The sequence below is a fragment of the Bison bison genome, unplaced genomic scaffold, assembly GCF_000754665.1.
Source record: "Bison bison bison isolate TAMUID 2011002044 unplaced genomic scaffold, Bison_UMD1.0 scf7180017864309, whole genome shotgun sequence".
NCBI classification, from domain to species: Eukaryota; Metazoa; Chordata; class Mammalia; order Artiodactyla; family Bovidae; genus Bison; species Bison bison.
Genome location: NW_011494881.1, coordinates 6,355,145 through 6,360,952, shown reverse-complemented (window position 1 = coordinate 6,360,952; position 5,808 = coordinate 6,355,145).

Sequence of the window (5,808 nt, the reverse complement as noted above, 5' to 3'; positions counted from 1 at the left end):
TGAGATGGCTGGATGGCATCACCGACTCGATGGACATGAGTTTGGGTGAACTCCGGGAGTTGGTGATGGACAGGGAGGCCTGGCGTGCTGCAATTCATGGGGTCGCAAAGAGTCGGACACGACTGAGCGACTGAACTAAACGGAACACCTAGGACTTCCCAGGTGGCACTATTGGTAAAGAACCCCCCCCCTGCGAGTGCAGGAGATGTAAGAGACATGGGTTTGATCCCTTGGTTGGGAAGATACCCTGGAGGCATGGCAACCCACTCCAGTATTCTTGCCTGAAGAATTTTATGGTCAGAGAAGTCTGGCAGGCTATAGTCCATGGGGTCGCAAAGAGCTGAACACAACTAAAGTGGCCTAGTACAGCACACATGGAACACTAAAGAGTTGCTGCTGCTGCTGCTGTCACTTCAGTCATGTCCGACTCTGTGCAGCCCCATAGACGGCAGCCCACTAGGCGTTAGGTGGCTAACACTTAACAGTCTGTGTTAAGTGTTGGACTCTGATCAACCCTTTGAATCACCCTGGAACAACCCTTCCTTTCTTCTGAAAAATGCTTTTTATCATCATCCCCTTTTTGTAGATGAGGAAACTGAAATTTACAGAGAGGTTAAGAAAGTTCACCATGTAAATTTCAGACTCTTTCTGATGCAAGTGACAGAAAAACCTGACTCAAACTTGTTTATACCAAGAAGAGAATTTACTGACTTGGGAAACAAAGTTGAGGTATGGTTTGATCTGGAAGCTCGAACGTATCATAAAGGCTGAATCTTTCCACTCTGCCATCAGTGGTCTTCTGCAGCTCCAGGTTCATATCATCCCAAATTCTAGGTCGGTAGAAAAGCATCTCTTCTTAGTAATCGTGACACAGGTCCCAGGATTTACTTCAATTAGACTACTGGTGGTCATATAACCACACAAATAAAAACCCTGCCCAGGAAGGTTCAGCGCTGTCTGATGGGTCTGGTCACAGGTCCCATGCCAGCAGCCTCACCTGTTCAATGAGCTGAAAAGGAGGAGGAAGAAGTGTTTGTCCAAAGAAGCACTGGAAGAGATGAGGGATGGATGCCCGCAGCTAATCTACCTCTGTCCCCCACACTGATGTCACAAGGTCACACAGCTGAAAAGAGGTAGACCCTGGCAGTCTGGCTCCAGAAAGCATGGCCCTTAGGTGCTAGCCTGGTACTAAGGTTCTAGTAGAGATAACTTAGATATGGGAGATGAGGCTCCCCCTCACCCTGGGAGGGAGCCCACCACTTCCTCACTGGTCCCAGGTCAGTCCTCATCACACCTGGTGCGCATGCCCACCTCCGGCCCTGGCTCTGTTGCTCCCTCGAAGGTTCCGGAGCCCTTCTTACAGCTGGGCCTGGGCTGTTGCCAGCCACGCTGCCAGAGGCACTCCACGTGTTAGAGTTATGCACTGTCCTGGGGGCAAGTTGCTTTCTGTTCCTACAAGCAGAGAGGAGGTTCCTCAGCGGCTGAAACTGTTCTCCCTTGGCCCCTCTGTGGTCCTCCTCTGGGACCCGGCAGAATTTGTGCAACAGGCAGCAACTGTGATTTTGAGGGACCCTAGGAAGGTCCTTCTCTAACCCCTATATTCCTCCTTTACTTTTGAAAATTCCACCACTAAATAGGATGTCACTCCTTTGATTCCTGTGAAGATTTAAATTCCTCTGAGAGGGGGGCATAGTAGGTCTTATTACTCATTCACTCTTTAGTGAGATGTAGTTCACAGAATCTTTCCCGAGAGCAGGTTTTGTTATCATGGCCACCATTTATTGAGTGCCTGCCATGCATTCTCCCCTGATTCGAGAGTTTCTCGTACATTATCTCATTTAAATCTCACAACTCTGTGACGTGAGTGCTGAAGTCTTCCTTGTTTTACAGATAAGAAAACTGAGGCCCACAGAGGTTAAGGATCCTGCCCAAGGTTTTCAGGCAGTGGAGCAGGAATCTGAGTGTAGGAAGTCTGGTTCCAGAGCCTTCCCTGCCTACCACGGCACCAAGACAGTCCCTAACAGTCTTCAGTTTACAAATGGGTTCAGTGTATTCACTGACATCTTTTGGACCTCCCTACAATTCAATGATTTAGTTGGTAGGATCATCCTCATTTGTCAGAGGAGAATGTTGAGGAGGCTAAGTTCAGTCAACTGGCGAGAGGCAGATGCAGAATTCAGACCCAGCACACTCCCATCTCTGCTCAGCTCTCCGTGACAACATGTGGCAACACTCAATGAGAGGAGCTTTGAGGCAGCTCCGAGATGGGAGAAGGAAGATGCAGTGGGCACAAAAGCAGCTCCTTCCTCTCTTCTCCCCCTCCTCCCTTCATCTCTTCCTTCTTTTCTTCCTTCCACTCATTCATTCATCCACCTGGGCACCAAGAATGGTCAAAACAAATGGCCCTCATGCCCTCATAGGACTGACAGTCAAACAAACAGAAACACTTGCCATTTCTTAAGTGTTAAGGATGAGCTGGGCCCTGTGCTGAGAGCTGAACATGCATCATGTTTCAGAGCCCTCTTTATCAGGCAGGAGACTGGGACTTAGGAAGGGAAAAGTGCATTATGTCACTCATATTTTAAGTCCATTCAGACCTCAGGGTTCCAGCATCTCACCACTGGGCTGAACTGCCTCGCTCTTGGGGTACAGTGAGGAGCCAGTGAATATGTTCAAAGTGATAGACACACACACACACACACACAGCCCTGGCTCTGTGACCCTAGCACCTGAGTCAGCCATCTCTGCTGTCTCCAGCACCAGGAGCCGGGCCCCATCCCATACAGAAAGGTGACGGGAGAGGCTGGTACACTTCAGAACCTCTGGGTTGAAACTCCCAGGGACGCTGAATGAGAGTGATCTAACCAGAGGTGCTGGAAGGAGAAACCAGGGCCTGGGGTCCGGGGGCGGTGGGGCAGGGGTGGGACAGGGAGGCCCTCCCTGGGCAGCCTTTCAGCATGTCTTCCTCGTGCCTCAGTTCCCCCTTCTGTAGGTTGCTGTGCTCACAGCTGTGTTTGAAGTAAGAGCCATCAGACACTTCCTAGAGCTGGCAGGATGCTCCATCCTCCCCACTTTCTGACCTGGGTTTCCAAGCTCTTCACAGGGATTTAGTTTCCTACTTTACAGATGAGGAAACATGGCTGAGAGAGGCTGACACATAGCCACATAACGAGTGTTAGAAATGTGATGAGAACCCACCAAGGTCTGAGTCTACTGCTCTGGCAAGAATCTATTAAGCACTCAGTGGGGCGTCAGAGTCTGAGCTGTGCCCAGGACACACAGCAGTGAGCAGGACGGGCTTGTCCTTCCTCCAGGAGCACCAGTTCCAGTGGAGGGTGACAGACAAGGGAGGAAATGTTGAGAACCTTAACAGGACAAAGTGGCAAGAGCCAGGAGACCTTTGGCGGGCAGAGGTAGACTCAGGGTTGTCTCAGTTCCTGTACTTGGGAGGACCCGGGCAAAGGTTTGATGACTGGGGAGTTGAAGTGGGGAAAGCTGGGATCTGGGACCAATATTCCTGGCTCAAGTGGCGTGCTGACTGGGAGAGGGAGTTGGAGCTGCCCCACCCTCAAAAATACCCAACCAAGGCCACTTTCAGCCTCTGTCGGCTGCTTCTCAAGTGTGCTCTGCCTGCAGGGAGTTTCCACCTGTTGATTTCCTTGTCTCGGGTGATTTCCAGTCCCACCTGCTCTCCTGGAACCCAGTCCACTCACCGTTCTTGCCCGGCATATACCAGGGTCACTCTGAGTAACTCTAGGGACCCGGGGTGACCTTAACTGCTTCTGATTCAGTTTGACTCATCCTCCCCATTTCTGGAAGGTGGCTCTTGGCCATTCTTATGTCATGCTTGGGCACCCGGAGCCTGTGGGAGTGGCATATCTCCCTCCCCACTCTCAACGGGTTAACCAGGTGGTTAACCAAGTCTGTGTCACACAGGGGAGGTGCGGGAGCCCTGAGGAGGGAACCCTCATCTGTCCAGATTAATTCACTCCCTCTCCAGCTCACTTTGGACATCTCCTTTCCAGTGAGCATGGACATTGTCCAGTCTACTTTCCTGTTTTTAACCGGAAAAGGACAATGTCTAGGAAGACTGTTGTTAATTGACCACTTACTATGAGCTGGGCACACTGTGCTGCTAAGTCGCTTCAGTCGTCCCCGACTCTGTGTGACCCCATAGACTGCAGCCCATCGGGCTCCCCCGTCCCTGGGATTCTCCAGGCAAGAACACTGGAGTGGGTTGCCATTTCCTTCTCCAATGCATGAAAGTGAGAAGTGAAAGTGAAGACGCTCAGTCATGTCCTACTGTTAGCGACCCCATGGGATTTTCCAGGCAAGAGTACTGGAGTGGGGTGCCATTGCCTTCCATCATTAAACTCTCAAGCACTTCATTATTGGTCTTCATTTTCTAGATGTGGAAGGCAAAGTTCAGAGAGGGAACTTGACTTGTCTGAGGTCACACTGCATGGGATTGGCTGAGCTGGAATTGGAACCCAGGTATTCTTGACCCCAGAGTTGTTTAGCCAGGGCCCCTCACCTGACCATGCCTTCTGCCGCCCACAGGAGGAGGAGGACAGAGGGAGATCACCCAACCCCCAGCCTGAGCCGGTGCAGATCCAGCCTCACACATCCTCAGGATCCCTTCATTGTGGTATTGGAGGGGATAGAAGCCCCAAGAAAAGCCACCATTTGCTTAACCCAGGGGTCTGAGGGCCATCACTGTCTTGGTGGGCAGAAACCCGGACTACAGACCCATAGGAAGTGATCGCCTCGTGAGTGGGCCAGATCTATGCTGCTTGGTAGGAGTCGTGGCTGGTCAAACCACCTCATTTTTATGACCAACCTAGATAGCATATTCAAAAGCAGAGACATTGCCAACAAAGGTTCGTCTAATCAAGGTTATGGTTTTTCCTGTGGTCATGTATGGACTGTGAAGAAGGCTGAGCGCCAAAGAATTGATGCTTTTGAACTGTGGTGTTGGAGAAGACTCTTGACTCCCTTGGACTGCAAGGAGAGTCAACCAGTCCATTCTGAAGGAGATCAGCCCTGGGATTTCTTTGGAAGGAATGATGCTAAAGCTGAAACTCCAGTACTTTGGCCACCTCATGCGAAGTTGACTCATTGGAAAAGACTCTGATGCTGGGGAGGGATTGGGGGCAGGAGGAGAAGGGGACGCCAGAGGATGAGATGGCTGGATGGCATCACTGACTCGATGGACGTGAGTCTGGGTGAACTCCGGGAGTTGGTGATGGACGGGGAGGCCTGGCGTGCTGCAATTCATGGGGTCGCAGGGAGTCGGACACGACTGAGCGACTGAACTGAACTGAACTAAGGCCTGCCACCTCAGCTCCCCTGCCCTTTTCTCTCCTGTCTGCTCCGAATCCCTCCCCCAGGTCCCTCCCACCCAACCTGCCTTCTCATCAGATGAGGCTGCGTACCCCACAGTGGACACTAGTCACAGGTGGCTTTTGAGCACTTCAAATGTGCCTAGTGCAGCCAAGGAACTGAGTTATCATGTTCTTTAATCAATTTACATGTAAGCTTAAAAACTGATACTCGATGCAGTGGTTAGAAAACATTACAGTACGTTTGAAACAACCTGAATATGTGGGTCTACTTTTTCAACTGCAAATTTCCTGAAATCTAAATACAGATCATTTTCTGACAAAAATTTAACAAGTGTTTTGTATGTAAACGAGGTGCCACATCGTGAAGACAGAAGCAACAGTTAGAACTGGACATGGAACAACAGACTGGTTCCAAATAGGAAAAGGAGTTCGTCAAGGCTGTATATTGTCACCCTGTTTGTTT